At 29.3% G+C, this 22,127-nt stretch overlaps 1 protein-coding gene and 1 long non-coding RNA gene across 2 annotated transcripts in view; both read left to right on the forward strand.

Annotated features, from left to right (window-relative positions):
* Positions 1 to 19,401, forward strand: part of LOC148176663 (uncharacterized) — a 44,463-nt gene extending 25,062 nt beyond the window's left edge. The window contains exon 3 of the long non-coding RNA XR_015770061.1: positions 18,781 to 19,401. This is a non-coding gene — a long non-coding RNA (uncharacterized LOC148176663). The remainder of the gene's footprint in view (positions 1 to 18,780) is intronic.
* Fas1 (fasciclin 1 Fas1 domain-containing) overlaps positions 1 to 22,127 on the forward strand; it is a 269,852-nt gene that overhangs the window by 136,953 nt on the left and 110,772 nt on the right. The window lies entirely within an intron of this gene.

Consider the following 22,127-nt stretch of genomic DNA (forward strand, 5'->3'; position numbering starts at 1 on the left):
AAATTTCTAGCTAAACTTAAAAAAAAGTTTCTAAAAATTGACCTGTGCTACAATTTTTAAATTTGGTACAGTTATTGAAGAAGTTTAGAATAGTTACGTGCCAAAGTTTCATAGTTATAACATTGCAAATGACAAAATTATAGCACTTAAGAGAAAATTTTAAAAATTTCTTGCTGAACTTGAAAGCAAAAATTTCTAAAAATAGACTTGCTAGTGCCATAATTTAGTTATTTAGCACAATTAATGAAGAGGATCAAGATAGTATCGTGCCTATATTTCATAGTTATAACACTACAAATAACGAAATTACAGCATTAAGAGGAAATTTTGAAAATTTTTAAGTCGACTTGAAAATAAAAATTTTTAAAAATTGGTTTACCTGTGCTACATTTTTTAAATTTGGTACAGTTATTGAAGAAAGTTATGGTAGTAACGTGCCAAAATTTTATAGTTATAACACTGCAAATGACAAAATTATAGCACTTAAGAGAAAATTTTGAAAATTTCTAGCTGAACTTGATAACAAAAATTTCTAATATATATAATAATATAATAATAGACTCGCTAGTGCCCTAATTTAGTAATTTGGCACAATTATTGAAGAGGGTCAAAATAGTATCGTGCCAAAATTTCATAGTTATAACACTACAAATAACAAAATTATAACACTTAAGAGAAAATTTCGAAGATTTTGGACTTGAAAACAAAAATTTCTAAAAATTGTCTCGGCTAGTGCTAATTTCTATTAATTTAGCACAGTTAAAGAAGAAGATGAAAGTCGTAGTGTGCCAAAATTTTATAGTTATAGCACTGCAAATGACAAAGTTATAATACTTAAGAGAAAATTTTGAAAATTTCTAGCTGAACTTGAAAGCAAAAATTTCTAAAAATAGATTTGATAGTGTCATAATTTAGTTATTTGGCACACTTGCTACAAATAGCAAAATTACAGCACTTAAGACAAAATTTTGAAAATTTTTAGGTCGACTTGAAAACAAAAATTTCTAAACATTGGCTTAGCTGTGCTATATTTTTTTTAATTTAGTACAGTTATTGAAGAAGGTTAATATAGCAACGTGCCAAAATTTCATAGTTATAGCACTGCAAATGACAAAATTATAGTACTTAAGAGAAAATTTTGAAAATTTCTAGCTGAACTTGAAAGCAAAAATTTCTAAAAATAGACTTGATAGTGCCATAATTTAGTTATTTGGCACAATTAACGTAGAGAATTAAAATGGTATTGTTCCAAATTGTCATAGTTATAACACTACAAATAACAAAATTACAACACTTAAGAGAAAATTTCGAAGATTTTAGACTTGAAAACAAAAATTTCTAAAAATTGTCTCGCTTGTGCTAATTTCTATTAATTTAGCACAGTTAAAAAGAAGAAAGTCGTGGTGTGCAAAAAGTCTAAAAAGTTACTGTTGTGAAGAAAAAATTTTGAAAATTTTTGCCTCCATTTGAAATCAAAAATTGCTAAATATTGACTTGCTTGTGCTATATTTTTGTGATTTTGCACAGTTAATGAAGAAGATAACGTGCCAATTTCTCATTGTTATAGCAAAGCAAATAACAAAATTGCAGCATTTAAAAAAAGTTTTAAAATTGCAAGCTTAAATTGTTTGTAAAATTTTCTGTTCCCAATAAATCCAAGTATTTCGAAAAACTACAGCAGGAAATGTCGCCGCGGTTGATTAACCCAACTGTTTAATTCCAAGGCCCGCTAGTTGTTCCCCCACCGTAAAAATCCCAGCCACCTGCCCAAACTTGACCCATTTTTCTCCCCGCTCGCACTAATGACCCCCACAAAAACTCGCCCCCTCGTACAAAATTGTTGCTACGTCACTGCCATTACTAACAGATCCTGTCATGTTTTTCTCACGCCGCTAATGAACTCCCCGTCGTGTCGACACGAAAATTTGGCAGCGAAGACAAGAACTAATTATGATGTTAGCGCCCAAGAAAAATCCCAAGTCCCGTGCGAAATTCCAGCAGTCTCTTCTAGCTTCTGGTAATTTCATCGAACTTAATGACTTTCCGGCGAGGTTGGCTTATGAATATTAGCAGAATGAGGTCGTCAGTTAAGAGGCAAACGTGCCGGAAAACATGCATCTTGGGATAAAAGGCTCTCTGGCGCCTTCCTAAGATGGCAGGTCCCAATTAGGATTAAACTTGTTCAGGGCCAACTATCCCCGAAGAAAGTTTCCGCAAGAAAAAACGGTAAGCCGGCAATGATAATTCCGACGAAACGGTGAATATATCGCGAGCTATCTTAAGAAGTTGCCGTTCCTTTTTGTTCCGCTTTTATGTTTTGTTATTAAGAGAAAATGTGGAGGTGCTTTACGAGTGTGGCAGATAAAAGAAATTATTGCCGGGGCGGGTGATAACAGCGGAATATGAAGTGGAAGTAAAGAAAAAAAGCGACGTAAAAATAAATGGATTCAAATAACGAAAATTGATGGAAACAAATGTTTGGAGAATATTTTTTGCGAGGGAGTAAGTGGTAAGCGTCGAACGGCGTAAATATCTTGTCACGAATTTCGGATCAAAATGACGGGGAAAGATTAAGGGGTGGTTGGGGGCGAAAGGGTTTTTGAGGGAGGAAAAGTTCTGGACGTACGCGTGTTCTTACATGTTACACGGGCAATTCTGTCAAACCGACTAAAATTGATGGGAATTTTTAAAGAAGATTCAATTCTAAGGCTCTTTTTAATTTAACATTTATATTGTCGATTTCCATCAATATTTATAAAATTTTGTCTTCAAGTTGATGAAGTGTCGTAATTTTGTTATTTACAATGATAAAACAATGAAATTTTGGCACACCATTACTTTCATCTTCTTCATTAATTGTGCTAAATTAATAGAAATTAGCACAAGCGAAGCAATTTTTAGAAATTTTTGTTTTCAAGTCGACCTAAAAATTTTAAAATTTTCTCTTAAGTGTTGTAATTTTGTTATTTGTAGTGTTATAACTATGAACTTTAGGCACGATACTATTTTCATCCTCTTCATTAATTGGGCCAAATTACTAAATTATGGCACTAGCGAGTCTATTTTTAGAAATTTTTGTTATCAAGTTCAGCTTGAAATTTTTAAAATTTTCTCTTAAGTGCTATAATTTTGTCATTTGCAGTGTTATAATTATGAAATTTTGGCACGTTACTATTATAACCTTCTTCAATAACTGTACCAAATTTAAAAAATGTAGCACAGGTAAGCCAGTTTGTAGAAACTTTTGTTTTCAGGTTGAGATGGAAATTTTCAAAATTGTCTCTTGATGCTGTAATTTTGTTATTTGTAGTGTTATAACTATGAAATTTTGGCACGATACTATTTTAATCCTCTTCATTAATTGTGCCAAATAACTAAATTATGGCACTGCGAGTCTATTTTTAGAAATTTTTGTTATCAAGTTCAACTAGAAATTTTTAAAATTTTCTCTTAAGTGCTATAATTTTGTCATTTGCAGTGTTATAACTATAAAATTTTGGCACGTTACTACCATAACCTTCTTCAATATCTGTACCAAATTTAAAAAATGTAGCACAGGTAAACCAATTTTTAAAAATTTTTGTTTTCAAGTCGACTTAAAAATTTTCAAAATTTTCTCTTAATGCTGTAATTTTGTTATTTGTAGTTTTATAACTATGAAATTTAGGCACGATACTATTTTGATCCTCTTCATTAATTGTGCTAAATAACTAAATTATGGCACTATCAAGTCTATTCTTAGAAATTTTTGTTTTCAAGTCGTCCTAAAAATTTTACAATTTTTCTCTTAAGTGCTGTAATTTTGGCCTTTGTAGTGTTATAACTATGAAATTTTGGCACGATACTATTTTAATCCTCTTCATTAATTGTGCCAAACTACTAAATTATGGCACTAGCAAGTCTATTTTTAGAAATTTTTGTTTTCACGTTAAGCTAAAATTTTCAAAATTTTATCCTAAGTGCTATAATTTTGTAATTTGTAGTGCTATAAATAAGAAATTTTAGCACAATACTATCTTCCTCTTTTTCTTTAACTGTGACAAATAACAAAAATATAGTACAAGCAAGTCAGTTTTAGGAAGTTTTTGTTTTCGATTAGAGCTAACAAACGCTGTAATTTATTATTTGCAGTGCAATTATAATGAGACTTTGGCACGTTATTACCTTGACCTTTTTTACCATTTGTGCTAAAGATATAGCACAAGTAAAGCGATTTTTACAAAATTTTGTTAAATTTTAATTTAAGTTAAGCTAAAAATTTTCAAAATTTTTACTTAAATGCTGTAATTTTGTTATTCGTAGTGCTATAAGTATGAAATTTTGGCATGTTACTTTTTTGATCTTTTTCATTAACTGTGCCAAATTACAAAAAAACAGCATAAGCAAGTCAATTTTTAGATTTTTTTTTGTTTTCAAATTCAGGTTAAAATTTTCAAAATTTTCTCTTAAATGCTGTAATTTTGCTATAAGAATAAGATTTTGGAACGTTACTACTTTGATCCTCTTTATTAATTGTGGCAAATTACAAAAATATGGCACAGGTGAGTCCATTTTTAGAAATTTTTGTTTTCAAGTTGAGCTAAAAATTTCCAAAATTTTCTCTTAAATGCTGTAATTTGGTTATTTCCAGTGCTTTAACAATGGGATTTTGAATTTTTAATTGTGCCTAATTAAATTGTCGATTTAAAAATTGTTCCAACATTTTAAACTTATGTATAGCAATGTCAAAAATTCTCAAAAATCTGAACATTTTTCCAAAATTTTCATGTTTCGGTATTAAAATTTGTCACACTAAATTTGTATAGAAAAAAAAAGAAAAAATACTCAGAAAACCAGAAAATACCGTAAAAGTTTTGATCTAACAAAAATGATAAAACAATGACATTTTGGCACACCATTACTTTCATCTTCTTCATTAATTGTGCTAAATTAATAGAAATTAGCACAAGCGAAGCAATTTTTAGAAATTTTTATTTTCAAGTTGGTCTAAACATTTTCAAAATTTTTTCTTTATTGCTGTATTTTTGGTATTTGCAGTGCTGTAACAATGAGATTTTGGTACGTTACTATCTTGATTTTCTGCGTTGCCTCTGCCAAATTACAAAAATATAGCTCATGATAGTCAATTTTTAGAAACTTTTATTTTCAAATCGACCTAAAAATCTTCAAAATTTTCTTTTAAGTGTTGTAATTTTGTTATTTGTAGAGTTATAACTATGAAATTTAGGCACGATACTATTCTGATCCTCTTTATTAATTGTGCCAAATTACTAAATTATGGCACTAGCGAGTCTATTTTTAGAAATTTTTGTTATCAAGTTCAGCTAGAAATTTTCAAAATTTTCTCTTAAATGCTATAATTTTGTCATTTACAATGTTATAACTATGAAACTTTGGCACGTAACTATTCTGGACTTCTTCAATAACTGTACCAAATTTAAAAATTGTATCACAGGTCAATTTTTAGAAACTTTTGTTTTTTAGTTTAGCTAGAAATTTTCAAAATTTTCTTTTGAGTGCTATAATTTTGTCATTTGCAGTGCTATAACTATAAAATTTTGGCACATTGCTACTTTCATTTTCTTCATTAATTGCCCAAAAGGAAAGAAATATAACACAAGCAACTCACTTTTTTGTAATTTTTATTTTCTAACTTGACTAAAAAAAATCAAAATTTTTTCTTAAATGCTATAATTTTGTTATTTATAGTGCTATAACTATGTAATTTTAGCACGTTTCTATTTTGATCTTTTTTATTATTTGTGCTGAATTAAAAATATGTAGCTCAAGCAGGCCAATTTTTCGAAATTTTTCTATTCAAGTCTATCTAAAATTTTCAATTTTTTTTCTTTATTGCTGTAATTTTGTCATTTGCAGCCCTATAATAATCAGATTTTGGCACGTTATCTTCTTCATTAACTGTGCCACATCACAAAAATATATATATAGCACAAGCAAGTCAATATTTAGCAATTTTTGATTTCAAATGGAGCCAAAAATTTTCAAAATTTTTTCTTGACAATAGTAACTTTGTTATTTTCAGTGCTATAACAATGAGATTTTTGCATATTACTATCTTAATCTGCTTCTTTAACTGTGCCAAAAAACAAAAATATAGTACGAGCAAGACTATTTGCAGAAATTGTTGTTTTCAAGTTCAGTTAAAAATTTCGAAAATTTTCTCTTAAACGCTTTAATTTGGTTATTTCCAGTGCTTCAACAATCAGATTTTGGCACATTACTATCGTAATCATCTTCAGTAACTGTGCTAAATTAAAAAAAATAGTTCAAGCAAATCAATTTTTAGAAATTTTTGTTTTCAATTTGAGCTAAAATTTTCAAATTTTTTCTTAAGCGCTGTAATTCAGTTATTTGTAGTACTTTAAGTATGAAATTTTGGCACGCCACTGTTTTGACATTCTTCATAAACTGTGCCAAATTTGAAAAATATAGCACAAGCAAGTCAATTTTTAAAAATTTTCATGTTAAGCTAAAATTTTCAAAATTTTTATTTTAAGTGCTATAACTTTGTAATTTGTAGTGCTATAAGTAAGAAATTTTGGCACGTTACTATCTTGCTCTTCTTCGTTAACTGTGAGAAATAACAAAAATACACTACAAGCAGGTCAATTTTAGCAAGTTTTTGTTTTCAAATAGAGCTAACAATTTTCAAAATTTTCTCTTAAACGCTGTAATTTTATTATTTGCAATGCGATTATAATGAGACTTTGGCACATTATTACCATGACCTTCTTCATAATTTTTGTTAAATTTCAAAGATTATAGCCAAGAAAGTCGATTTTTACAATTTTTTTTAAAGTGAAGCTAAAAATTTTCAAAATATTCACTTAAATGCTGTAATTTTGTTACTCGTAGTGCTATAAGTATGAAATTTTGGCATGTTACTTTGTTGATCTTTTTCATTAACTGTGCCAAATTACAAAAAAACAGCACAAGCAAGTCAATTGTTTGATTTTTGTTTTCAAATTCAGGTTAAAATTTAAAAAATTTTTTCTTAAATGCTGTCATTTTGCTATAAGAATAAGATTTTGTAACGTTACTATTTTGATTTTTTTTATTATCAATGCGAAATTACACAAATGTAGCACTAACGAGTCAATTTTAAAAAAATTTTGACTTCAAGTTGATCTAAATATTTTCAAAATTTTCTCTTAAATGCTGTAATTTTGCTATAAGAATAAGATTTTGGCACGTTACTACTTCAATTTATTAATTGTGGCAAATTACAAAAATATGGCACAGGTGAGTCCATTTTTAGAAATTTTTGTTTTCAAGTTGAGCTAAAAATTTTCAAAATTTTCTCTTAAATGCTGTAATTGGGTTATTTCCAGTGCTTTAACAATGACATTTTGGCACGTTACTATCGTGATCTTCTTCAGTACCTGTGCCAAATTAAATTGTCGATTTAAAAATTGTTCCAGCATTTTAAACTATGGCAATGTCAAAAATTCTCAAAAATCAGAACACTTTTCCAAAATTTAGATGTTTTGGTATTAAAATTTGCCAAAACACTAAATTTGTATAGAAAAAAAAAAGAAAAAATACTCAGAAAACCAGAAAATACCGTAAAAGTTTTGATCTAACAAAAATTTGATTTGAAAATTGTATATAAAAACTCAAAAAATCTCAGTCAGAAATTCCACAACATTAAAACCCCGAGTTCAGGAATTTCAAGTGTTTTTATCTTCTAGAAAGTCTTTCAATATTTAAGAGAAATTTGAAAAGGAATTTCTGCCATCCGCGCACTTTTCCCGCTTTCAATTGTCCCAGCCCGCGTCGTATTTCAGCACGAGCTCAAATTAAAAATTCAAAAGCTTTTAACACAAAACACAGCTTCTCCTGACGCTCTAAATTAAACGACCTAACGCCCCGTAATGACTCCAAATAAACAAAAACCTAATGCATGCACTCATTCCAAACTAATTGCACTGCCCATTAAACGCCTGCGAAAATTTTCCCTTTTTTTCCAATCGAAAATCCCCGTTTGCTCTTCGCTCATCGTAATGAAGACGCAGGATCGATCTGAAATTCATGAAATCCTTGAAGTTTTGCCTCTGAAATATTATATTTGTGTACAACTCGTCTCGGTTTTATTGAGCTCCACCTGAAATCAAATCCGCTGGATAGATTTTTATTAATAAAAATGGAAATCCGCGCTTAGAATAATCGGAAAAGTCGTTGAAGCATCGCGTAAAAATGGTGGATGCGCCGGGATAATAAAAACGCGCAGGCAATTAACAATTTATGGCGCTTTTGTTTGCTAACGTGGGAGATTGATGGAGTTGTAAAGTACAAAAAGCGGCTTTTTTTTATTTGTGTAACATGTGTGCTGAACGGGTTTTAGCCCCGAGTCTATTCTTTAAGAATTTGGGATGATTTATCAGCGAGGCAGTGAGTTAAAAAGAGATGTTTTGAATTCGGTGTCTCGGGTTTAAAAAGCGCTGCAGGGGCTTGATGTCTAAATGAACATTTATTAATTCTGAAGACGGCTCTGTCATTTTTGACCTAAATACGACAGAATTGTCACTTTTGGATTCGCTTCTAAGGTGGCCGTGCGTTTAACATTACTGTCAAATAGTTCAAAAGTTTAACCTAAAACTGTCAATAGTGGTTGTTAGTTACGACGTGACTTTTTTTCAATGGTAATTGCGGAATGAAATTCTACTTAAATTTGTTGCAATTTTGGGAAAAACTTGAATTTTTCGACTTTATTTTTTGAAAAAGGGAAGTCTGAGATTGAACCGGCGGATTTCAAACGTTTTTAGGGAAGTTGATGTTATGTTATTAATTAAATGAGAATTTGAAGAATCTAAAAAATTAAACGTTTTGGTCTAAAAATTGTCTTGAAGTTTCAAACTTGTGTATGAAAAATTTTGAAAATTTTTAGCTCCACTTAAAACGAAAAAAATTTAACAATTGACTTGCCTCTGCTAAAGTTTGGTAATTTGGCACAGTTAATGGACAAGATCCAAGTAGTTTCAGTACTACAAATAACAAAATAAGAACATATAAACGAAAATTGTGATAATTTTTAGCTCGATTTGAAAACAAAAATTTCAAATTGACTTGTTTGTGCTATTCTTTTCAAATTTGGCACAGTTATTGAAGGAAATCATGATAGTAAGGTGCCAAAATTTTATAGTCATAGCACAAAAAATGACAAAATTATAGCAGTTAAGAAAAAATTTTGAAATTTTTGTACCCAACTTGAAAACAAAAATTATCAAAAATTGACTTGCTTGTACTATATTTTTCAAATTTGGTACAGTCAACGAAAAAGATCCAGATAGTAACGTGACAAAATCTTATTGTTATAAATAACACTGCGAATAACAAAATTATAACAATTAAAAGAAAATTTTGAAAAGTTTAGCTCGACTTGAAAAAAAAAATTCTAAAAATTGACTTGCTAGTGCTACGTTTTTGTAATTTGGCACAGTTGATGAAGAAAATGAATTATGTAGGAACGTGCCAAAATCTCATTGTTATACCAATGCAAATAACAACATTACAGAATTTAAGAAAAAATTTTGAAAATTTCTAGCTCAACTTAAAAGCAAAGACTTCTTAAAATTTACTTGCTTGTGCTACATTTTTATAATTTGGCAAAGTTAATAAAGAACATCCCAATAGTAGCATGCCAAAATTGCGTAGTTATAGCACTGCAAATAACGAAATTACAGCACTTATGAGAAAATTTTGAAATTTTTTGTTCAATTTAAAAACAAAATCTTGCTAAAATTGACCTGCTTGTACTTTATTTTTGTTATTTGTCATAGTTAACGAAGAAGAGCAAAATAGTAACGTGCCAAAATTTCTTATTTATAGCACTACAAATTACAAAATTATAGCACTTCAAATTTTAGCTTAACGTGAAAACATTAAAAATTTTTAAAAATTGGCTCGTTTGAGTTATATTTTGTAATTTGAAACAGTCAATGAAAATGATTAAAATAGTAGCGTGCTAAAGTTTCTTTGTTTTAGCACTGCAAATAACAAAATTAAAGCACTTAAAAAAAATTTTGAAAATTTTTGTCTCAACACGAAAACAAAAATTTCCAAAAAGTGACTTGCTTGTTTCGTTTTTTTTTGTAGTTTGGCATAGTTAATGAAAAAGATCAAAATAATAACATGTCAAAATTTCATACTTATAGCAGTACGAATAACAAAATTACAGCATTTAAGTGAAAATTTTGAAAATTTTTAACTTAACTTTAAAACAAAAATTTGTAAAAATCGACTTACTTGAGCTATATTTGCGAAATTTAACACAAATGATGAAGAAGGTCAAGGTAATAACGTGCCAAAGTCTCATTATAATCGCACTTCAAATAATAAAATTACAGCGTTTAAGAGAAAATTTTGAAAATTATTAGCTCTAATCGAAAACAAAAATTTCCTAAAATTGACTTGCTTGTACTATATTTTTGTTTTTTGTCACAGTTAACGAAGAACAGCAAAGTAGTAACGTGCCAAAATTTCTTATTTATAGCACTACAAATTACAAAATTATAGCACTTAGGATAACATTTTGAAAATTTTAGCTTAACGTGAAAACAAAAATTTCTAAAAATGGACTTGCTTGTGCTATATTTTTCAAATTTGGCACAGTTTATAAAGAAGATCAAAACAGTAACTTGCCAAAATTTCATAGCTATAGCCTTACAAACAACCAAATTACAGCGCTTAAAAAAAATTGAAAATTTCAGTTCAAATTGAAAACACAAATTTCTAAAAATTAACTTGCTTGAATTTTTTTTTTAATGTTTTGAGAATTTTGAACGTTTCAATATAATTGAAGATCGGAATGTTTGCAATGTCAAAAAATTTTTAGTTTTTTTCACATTTTTAACGTTTTTACACGCAAATTTGGTACTTTGACCTTGAATTTTAATATAGAAAAATCTAAATTTTGGAGAAATGTTCACATTTTTGACGATTTTATACCCAAATTTAGTAATTTGATGTAATGTTTACATGGAAACGTCAACATTTTTGAGAAAATTTCACATTTATTGAGCATATTTCACATTTTTTTCCACATATTTCTAATTTCAATCCACTTTAAGATCGTAATACCAACTTTTTTCTGAACATTCCACTATGTTTAAGATGTTTTTACACACAAAATATAATTTGTTACGAATTCTCAAAACATCTAAATTTTTTTCAAAGTTTTTAAAAATCAAAGCAAAATTTGCAAGTTTCGATTTGTCTTCAAAAGTAAAAATTTCTAAAATTTGTCTTTGTAGCTCTATAATTTTGACATTTGGCACAGCTTATAAACACTACTAAAGTAGCAATTTTCCAAAATTTCGATGTTCCAGCTTGAAAACTTCCAAAGTTACGCCCTTCAATGTAAAATTCGCAAGTTTCGATTTGTTTCTAAAAGTAAAAAAATTCTGAAATTTGTCTATTTGGCTCGATAATTTTGACATTTGGCACAGTTTATAAGCACTACCAAAATAGTAATTTTCCAGAAATTCATTGTTGCAGCTTAAAAACTTCCAAAGTTACGCCCTTCAATGTAAAATTTTTAACGTTTTTATCCACAAATTTAAGTCGTTGGAACAATTTGTGGATCAAAAATATCAGATTTTTGAAAATGTTTGGCATTTTTACACTCAAATTTGGTGATTTTATGTAATTTTGGAGAACATTTTACAGTTTTTGAGCATTTTTGACATTTTTTCCATAAATTTACAAGTTCAATACAATTAAAGATCGAAATGCCATTTTTTTTAAACAAATTCTCCTTTTTTGAGCGTTTTTCACATTTTTACGCACAAATTTGATAATTTGTTACAAATTGTTTGAAGAAATCGTCAAAAAAAATCAAACGTTTGGAAAAACTTTCACATTTTTTCACGTTTTCCTACACAAATTGGATAACAATGGAGTCATCTCTCCGGCAAAAAATCCAAAGAATTCCAAATTCCCGCCACCCTAATTACCCTCCAGCGCCCGACTGTCGTTCTTCTGGCATTAGCCTGTAAACCGCGTTAACCCCTAATTCTGCCCTCATTCAAACAAACCTTGAAACACTTCAGTAAACACGAAACACAAAAAAGCCCAACAAAGCTCATTCCGTTGATCAAACATCGAAAGTTTTTCTCTCTGCCGCATGTCGCGTGCTTTTTTGCCAACACAGGTAGACAAACAGCACGAAAAGTACACAAATTTCCGCGCGCTAATGAAATTTTCGTTATGCGCGTCCGTTTGAATCTGCAAATAGACCGCTTTTTGGGGTAGGAGGAAGGTGGCTAAAAGTGCGCCGTTTCGATCAAAAGCGACGTTTAGTGCGGATTGGGTACGTGAGATTCCTGGATTATTTTAGGGATATAATTTAGTAGTTTTCTTTGCGTTCGACTTTTTATTTCGTGAGTTTAATTTATGGGGAAAGTCGACGGCTAAGCGAATAAACTCTTGTTACGACCGTCGCTAACAGCAGTTTATTTCGGGCCATTTGTTACGGGCTGATCGCTTTTGGAGGAATTTGTTAGAGGAAAGTGGCTTTCTGGGGGTTAAGACAAACATTTGTAATTTTTATTCGACAAAAAAATCTACAAATTTCCAAATTTTACATTGGAGGCCGTAAATTTAGATGTTTTCAAGCAGAAACAGTGTAAATTACTACTTTGGTGGTGTTTATGAACTGGGCCAAATGTTAACATTTTAGAGCCAAATTTTAGAAATTTTAGATATTTTTGCTTTTAGAGACAAATCGAAACTTGCAAATTTTAGATTGAAGGGCGTAACTTTTGGAGTTTTTAAGCTGCAACATTAAAATTCTGGAAAATTACTACTTTGGTGGTGTTTATGCACAGTGCCAAATGTCAAAATCATAGATCCAAAAAAACAAATTTTAGAAATTTTTGCTTTTAGAGACTTGCAAATTTTACATTGAAGAGCGTAACTTTGGAAGTTTTTAAGCTACATCAATAAATTTTTGGGAAATTACTACTTTGGTAATGCTTATAAACTGTGCCAAATGTCAAAATTATAGAGCCAAAGAGACAAGTTTTAGAAATTTTCACTTTTGATGACAAATCGAAACTTGCAAATTTTACATTGAAGAGCGTAACTTTGGAAGTTTTTAAGCTACATCAATGAATTTTTGGGAAATTACTACTTTGGTAATGCTTATAAACTGTGCCAAATGTCAAAATTATAGAGCCAAAAAGACACATTTTAGAAATTTTTACTTTTGAAGACAAATCGAAACTTGCAAATTTTACATTGAAGAGCGTAACTTTGGAAGTTTTTAAGCTACATCAATAAATTTTTTGGGAAATTACTATTTTGGTAATGCTTATAAACTGTGCCAAATGTCAAAATTATAGAGCCAAAGAGACACATTTTAGAAATTTTTACTTTTGAAGACAAATCGAAACTTGCAAATTTTACATTGAAGAGCGTAACTTTGGAAGTTATTAAGCTACATCAATGAATTTTTGGGAAATTACTACTTTGGTAATGCTTATAAACTGTGCCAAATGTCAAAATTATAGAGCCAAAGAGACAAGGTTTAGAAATTTTCACTTTTGTTGACAAATCGAATGTTGTAAATTTTACATTGAAGGGCGTAACTTTGAGAGTTTTCAAGATGCAACAGTGAAATTCTGGAAAATTACTACTTTGGTGGTGTTTATGCACAGTGCCAAATGTCAAAATTATAAATCCAAAAAAACAAATTTTAGAAATTTTTACTTTTAGAGACAAATCGAAACTTGCAAATTTTACATTGAAGAGCGTAACTTTGGAAGTTTTCAAGCTACATCAATGAATTTTTGGGAAATTATTATTTTGGTAATGCTTATAAACTGTGCCAAATGTCAAAATTATAGAGCCAAAAAAACAAATTTTAGAAATTTTTACTTTTAGAGACAAATCGAAACTTCCAAATTTTACATTGAAGAGCGTAACTTTGAAAGTTTTTAAGCTACATCAATGAATTTTTGGGAAATTATTATTTTGGTAATGCTTATAAACTGTGCCAAATGTCAAAATTATAGAGCCAAAGAGACAAGGTTTAGAAATTTTCACTTTTGTTGACAAATCGAATGTTGCAAATTTTACATTGAAGGGCGTAACTTTGAGAGTTTTCAAGATGCAACAGTGAAATTCTGGAAAATTACTACTTTGGTGGTGTTTATGCACAGTGCCAAATGTCAAAATTATAAATCCAAAAAAACAAATTTTAGAAATTTTTACTTTTAGAGACAAATCGAAACTTGCAAATTTTACATTGAAGAGCGTAACTTTGGAAGTTTTCAAGCTACATCAATGAATTTTTGGGAAATTATTATTTTGGTAATGCTTATAAACTGTGCCAAATGTCAAAATTATAGAGCCAAAAAAACAAATTTTAGAAATTTTTACTTTTAGAGACAAATCGAAACTTCCAAATTTTACATTGAAGAGCGTAACTTTGAAAGTTTTTAAGCTACATCAATGAATTTTTGGGAAATTATTATTTTGGTAATGCTTATAAACTGTGCCAAATGTCAAAATTATAGAGCCAAAGAGACAAGGTTTAGAAATTTTCACTTTTGTTGACAAATCGAATGTTGCAAATTTTACATTGAAGGGCGTAACTTTGAGAGTTTTCAAGATGCAACAGTGAAATTCTGGAAAATTACTACTTTGGTGGTGTTTATGCACAGTGCCAAATGTCAAAATTATAAATCCAAAAAAACAAATTTTAGAAATTTTTACTTTTAGAGACAAATCGAAACTTCCAAATTTTACATTGAAGAGCGTAACTTTGAAAGTTTTTAAGCTACATCAATGAATTTTTGGGAAATTATTATTTTGGTAATGCTTATAAACTGTGCCAAATGTCAAAATTATAGAGCCAAAGAGACAAGGTTTAGAAATTTTCACTTTTGTTGACAAATCGAATGTTGCAAATTTTACATTGAAGGGCGTAACTTTGAGAGTTTTCAAGATGCAACAGTGAAATTCTGGAAAATTACTACTTTGGTGGTGTTTATGCACAGTGCCAAATGTCAAAATTATAAATCCAAAAAAACAAATTTTAGAAATTTTTACTTTTAGAGACAAATCGAAACTTGCAAATTTTACATTGAAGAGCGTAACTTTGGAAGTTTTCAAGCTACATCAATGAATTTTTGGGAAATTATTATTTTGGTAATGCTTATAAACTGTGCCAAATGTCAAAATTATAGAGCCAAAAAAACAAATTTTAGAAATTTTTACTTTTAGAGACAAATCGAAACTTCCAAATTTTACATTGAAGAGCGTAACTTTGAAAGTTTTTAAGCTACATCAATGAATTTTCGGGAAATTATTATTTTGGTAATGCTTATAAACTGTGCCAAATGTCAAAATTATAGAGCCAAAGAGACAAGGTTTAGAAATTTTCACTTTTGTTGACAAATCGAATGTTGCAAATTTTACATTGAAGGGCGTAACTTTGAGAGTTTTCAAGATGCAACAGTGAAATTCTGGAAAATTACTACTTTGGTGGTGTTTATGCACAGTGCCAAATGTCAAAATTATAAATCCAAAAAAACAAATTTTAGAAATTTTTACTTTTAGAGACAAATCGAAACTTGCAAATTTTACATTGAAGAGCGTAACTTTGGAAGTTTTTAAGCTACATCAATGAATTTTTGTGAAATTACTACATATTTTGGTAATGCTTATAAACTGTGCCAAATGTCAAAATTATAGAGCCAAAAAAACAAATTTTAGAAATTTTTACTTTTAGAGACAAATCGAAACTTGCAAATTTTACATTGAAGAGCGTAACTTTGGAAGTTTTCAAGCTACATCAATGAATTTTTGGGAAATTATTATTTTGGTAATGCTTATAAACTGTGCCAAATGTCAAAATAATAGAGCCAAAAAAACAAATTTTGTAAATTTTTACTTTTAGAGACAAATCGAAACTTCCAAATTTTACATTGAAGAGCGTAACTTTGAAAGTTTTTAAGCTACATCAATGAATTTTTGGGAAATTACTATTTTGGTAATGCTTATAAACTGTGCCTAATGTCAAAATTATAGAGCCAAAGAGACAAGGTTTAGAAATTTTCACTTTTGTTGACAAATCGAATGTTGCAAATTTTACATTGAAGGGCGTAACTTTGAGAGTTTTCAAGATGCAACAGTGAAATTCTGGAAAATTACTACTTTGGTGGTGTTTATGCACAGTGCCAAATGTCAAAATTATAGATCCAAAAAAACAAATTTTAGAAATTTTTACTTTTAGAGACAAATCGAAACTTGCAAATTTTACATTGAAGAGCGTAACTTTGGAAGTTTTTAAGCTACATCAATGAATTTTTGTGAAATTACTATTTTGGTAATGCTTATAAACTGTGCCAAATGTCAAAATTATAGAGCCAAAAAAACAAATTTTAGAAATTTTTACTTTTAGAGACAAATCGAAACTTGCAAATTTTACATTGAAGAGCGTAACTTTGGAAGTTTTTAAGCTACATCAATGAATTTTTAGGAAATTACTATCTTGGTGATGCTTATACATTGTGCCAAATGTCAAAATTATAGAGCCATAGAGACAAATTTTGGAAATTTTTAATTTTAGTGACAAATTGAAACATGCAAATTTTACATTACAGGGACGTAACTTTGAAAGTGTTCAAGCTGGAAAAGCGAAATTCTGGAAAATTACTACTTTGGTGGTGTTTATGCACAGTGCCAAATGTCAAAATTATAGATCCAAAAAAACAAATTTTAGAAATTTTTACTTTTAGAGACAAATCGAAACTTGCAAATTTTACATTGAAGAGCGTAACTTTGGAAGTTTTCAAGCTACATCAATGAATTTTTGTGAAATTACTATTTTGGTAATGCTTATAAACTGTGCCAAATGTCAAAATTATAGAGCCAAAAAAACAAATTTTAGAAATTTTTACTTTTAGAGACAAATCGAAACTTGCAAATTTTACATTGAAGAGCGTAACTTTGGAAGTTTTCAAGCTACATCAATGAATTTTTGTGAAATTACTATTTTGGTAATGCTTATAAACTGTGCCAAATGTCAAAATTATAGAGCCAAAAAAACAAATTTTAGAAATTTTTACTTTTAGAGACAAATCGAAACTTGCAAATTTTACATTGAAAAGCGTAACTTTGGAAGTTTTTAAGCTACATCAATGAATTTTTAGGAAATTACTATCTTGGTGATGCTTATACACTGTGCCAAATGTCAAAATTATAGCGCCATAGAGACAAATTTTGGAAATTTTTAATTTTAGTGACAAATTGAAAGATGCAAATTTTACATTACAGGGACGTAACTTTGGAAGTTTTTAAGCTGCAACAGTGAAATTCCCGGATATTACTATCTTAGTGATGCTTATACACTGTGCCAAATGTCAAAATTATAGAGCCAAAGAGACACATTTTAGAAATTTTTACTTTTGATGACAAATCCAAACTTGCAAATTTTACATTGTAGGGCGTAACTTTGAAAGTGTTCAAGCCGGAAAAGCGAAATTCTGGAAAATTACTACTTTGGTGGTGTTTATGCACAGTGCCAAATGTCAAAATTATAGAGCCAAAAAAACAAATTTTAGAAATTTTTACTTTTAGAGGCAAATCGAAACTTGCAAATTTTACATTGAAGAGCGTAACTTTGGGAGTTTTTAAGCTGGAATAGTGAAATTTAGTGAAATTACTATTTTGGTAGTGTTATAAACTGTGCTAAATGTCAAACTTATTGAGCCAAAGAGACAAATTTTGGATTTTTTTTCGTTTAGAAACAAATTGAAACTTGCAAATTTTACAATTAAAGTCGTAACTCTGGAAGTTATCAAGCTGGAACTACGAAATTTTGGAAAATTACTACCTCGGTAGTGATATCAAAATTATAGTACCAAAGACACAGGTTTTAGAAGTTTTTACTTTTGGAAACCAATCGAAACTTGGAAATTTTACATTAAAGGGCGTAACTTTATAAGTTTTTAAGTTGCAACAGTGGAATTCTGGGAGATTACTATCTTGGTAGTGTTTATAAACTGTACCAAATGTCAAAATTACAGAGCCAACGAGAGAAATTTTAGAAATTTTTACTTCTGGAGACAAATCGAAACTTATAAAAGTAGCAAATTTCACATTGAAGGGCGTAAAATCACAAACTCATTGAAAATAACCAATTGAAGCTGAAATCAAGTAAGACATTCTTCGACATCCTTGATTTTGCCATCGCCAATCCCAAAAACTATTTTTTTTCCGTTCCACATTATTATTTCAATATTTCCGCTTCACGACCCATAAAAACCGCTCTTTCTCCTCAAAGGGTAAAATTCTGCAAGAGGCCATCGCATGTTGTCAGCGTCAGCGAAAGAGCGACCTGGCAGATCAATATGAAGGCTGTAGGCACATCGCCAAGTCGACTGCCTGGCGCCAAGCCGCCTGGCACCGCAACCCTTGGCGCCCCAAAACGAGAGTCGTTGTCCTGCAGATGCTTCCGCCATCGATTCGGCCTCTAATCACTAAATCGAAACAAATCAATTACAGGTGCTGGGCGGAAAAACGCGTCTTTCGCCGCTTGATCCACAAATAGCCACGTTAAAGCCCATGGCAATCAAATTAACAAACTAGCGAACGGATGGACATTTTCAATTCTGTAATTAACCTTTCAATGGTCTTGTTTGCTAGTTCTTCAGGCGTGAAATTATAGGGAAAAATAGCGAGCGTTCGATTACAAATTTTTTTTTTCGTTTTTTGTGTAACAAGTGGGATTAATTGTCTTTTTTGTTGCAGGTGAGTGGGAGGACTGAGGGGAGTAGTGACGTCAGGTGATGTGAAAACAATACGAAAAAATGAATAATTGATGCAATATAAGGTAAAATATTTTCATAATTTTACACAAAAATAATTTTAATCCTATAAAACCAACAATTTTCAAACAAAAACGTGAAAACGGATTAAAATTTTTTTACACAAAACAGAAGGTTATGTTATCCATTTTAGCTGATTTGGTCTCATTGGACAACAAAGTTTTATGACCAGCAGAAATTAGAATTATAATCATCGAAACTGACCGAGGCGAGTTATTATAGTGGGTTTAATATTCCGAGAACTGCTTATTAGATTTTCGCGTGCTTAGTCTCATTCGAAAGCTGAAGACCAATTCTATGACCACCATTTTTCACACTATTATTGGAGTCATAGTTGTGAAGTTATGAACAATCAAAGTGTCACGTGTTCAAAACGAAGCAGACATTCTAATTTTAGTCGGCCTAGTTTCATATAAAAGTCAGAATTATATGACTCTGAAAATTATGACTTGTTCAAAAAGTAATAAATAGAATTCTCTGACTCCTGAAGTCAAGGCAGATATTTTGAAAATTGTTTACTCGTTTTAAAGCTTTGACATAACAAAAAAATAATTGTATTTTGGGTTCATCCTACAAATAACAAATTCAAAAAATCTTGAATTTTTATTCTAAAATTTTGTACTTTTGCACAGGCAATACACACCTTTAAAGTAACAAGTCCACTAAATTTCACTGCTTAAAAAGTAAAATTGTCAAAATTAGAGAATTAACCAAATATTTTTGGATTTTAGGTTCAACCTTCAAATAAAAAATTCTAGAATTTTTGTTTTTTGCTCAAAAATTTTGTGATTTTGTGCAGTCAGTAAACATGACGTAACAAGTCCAACAAATTTCACTCTTTTAGCAGCAAAGTTGACACATTTAGCGAATATTACAAAAAAATGGATTTTTGGGTTTGTCCTTGAAATAAACAATTCTAGAAATTTTGGTTTTTGTTCGAAAATTCCATAATTTGGTATATTTAATAAACGCCTTTTAAGCAACAAGTCTACGAAGTTTCACTGATTTTGTATTAATACTGACAAATTTACAGAATTTAGTCAAAATTTTTTAATTTTGCGTTTATCCTGCAAATGAAAAATTCAAAAAATTTTGATTTTTGTTCTAAAATTTTGTAATTTAGTTCAGCCATTAAACACTTTTAAAGGAACAAGTTCACCAATATTCACTTCCTTAGCAGTAAAATTGTGAAATCTAGAAAGATTAACAAAAAATTTTGGATTTTGTGTTGGTCCTTGAAATAAAATTTTTTAGAAATTTTGGCTTTTGTTTGAAAATTCGATAATTTGTTATATTTAATAATCGCTTTTTAAACAACAAGTCCACGAAGTTTCACTGATTTTGTGTTAAACCTGACAAATTTACAGAATTTAGTCAAAATTTTTGACTTTGCGTTTATCCTGCAAATGAAAAATTCAAAAAATTTTGATTTTTGTTCTAAAATTTTGTAATTTAGTACAGCCATTAAACACTTTTAATGGAACAAGTTCACCAATATTCACTTCCTTAGCAGTAAAATTGTGAAATTTAGAAAGATTAACAAAAAATTTTGGATTTTGTGTTGGTCTTTGAAATAAATTTTTTTAGAAATTTTGGCTTTTGTTTGAAAATTCGATAATTTGTTATATTTAATAAACGCTTTTTAAACAACAAGTCCACGAAGTTTCACTGATTTTGTGTTAAACCTGACAAATTTACAGAATTTAGTCAAAATTTTTGACTTTTGCGTTTATCCTGCAAATGAAAAATTCAAAAATTTTTTATTTTTGTTCTAAAATTTTGTAATTTAGTACAGCCATTAAACACTTTTAATGGAACAAGTTCACCAATATTCACTTCCTTAGCAGTAAAATTGTGAAATCTAGAAAGATTAACAAAAAAATTTGGATTTTGTGTTGGTCCTTGAAATAAAAAATTCTAGAAATCTTGGCTTTTGTTTGAAAATTCCATAATTTGGTATATTTAATAAACGCCTTTTAAACAACAAGTCCACGAAGTTTCACTGATTTTGTGTTAAACCTGACAAATTTACAGAATTTAGTCAAAATTTTTGACTTTTGCGTTCATCCTGTAAATGAAAATATTCAAAAAATTTTGATTTTTGTTCTAAAATTTTGTAATTTAGTACAGCCATTAAACACTTTTAAAGGAACAAGTTCACCAATATTCACTTCCTTAGCAGTAAAATTGTGAAATCTAGAAAGATTAACAAAAAATTTTGGATTTTGTGTTGGTCCTTGAAATAAAAAATTCTAGAAATCTTGGCTTTTGTTTGAAAATTCCATAATTTGGTATATTTAATAAACGCCTTTTAAACAACAAGTCCACGAAGTTTCACTGATTTTGTGTTAAACCTGACAAATTTACAGAATTTAGTCAAAATTTTTGACTTTTGCGTTCATCCTGTAAATGAAAATATTCAAAAAATTTTGATTTTTGTTCTAAAATTTTGTAATTTAGTACAGCCATTAAACACTTTTAAAGGAACAAGTTCACCAATATTCACTTTCTTAGCAGTAAAATTGTGAAATCTAGAAAGATTAACAAAAAAATTTGGATTTTGTGTTGGTCTTTGAAATAAAAAATTCTAGAAATTTTGGTTTTTGTTCGAAAATTCCATAATTTGGTATATTTAATAAACGCTTTTAAGCAACAAGTCTCACTGAAGTTTCACTGATTTTGTGTTAAAACTGACAAATTTACTGAATTTAGTCAAAACTTTTGAATTTTGCGTTTATCCTGCAAATGAAAAAATTCAAAAAATTTTGATTTTTGTTCTAAAATTTTGTAATTTAGTACAGCTATTAAACACTTTTAAAGGAACAAGTTCACCAATATTCACTTTCTTAGCAGTAAAATTGTGAAATTTAGAAAGATTAAGAAAAATTTTTGGATTTTGTGTTGGTCTTTGAAATAAATTTTTTTAGAAATTTTGGCTTTTGTTTGAATATTCGATAATTTGGTATATGTATTTAATAAACGCTTTTTAAACAACAAGTCCACGAAATTTCACTGATTTTGTATTAAAACTGACAAATTTACAACATTTAGTCAAAACTTTTGAATTTTGCTTTTATCCTGCAAATAAAAAATTCAAAAAATTTTGATTTTTGTTCTAAAATTTTGTAATTTAGTACAGCCATTAAACACTTTTAAAGGAACAAGTTCACCAATATTCACTTTCTTAGCAGTAAAATTGTGAAATTTAGAAAAATTGACAAAAAATTTTGGATTGTGTGTTGGTCCTTGAAATAAAAAATTCTAGAAATC

The sequence above is a fragment of the Gnatocerus cornutus genome, chromosome 4 (assembly GCF_029298725.1).
Source record: "Gnatocerus cornutus isolate USDA-ARS CGAHR chromosome 4, icGnaCorn1.1, whole genome shotgun sequence".
NCBI lineage: Eukaryota > Metazoa > Arthropoda > Insecta > Coleoptera > Tenebrionidae > Gnatocerus > Gnatocerus cornutus.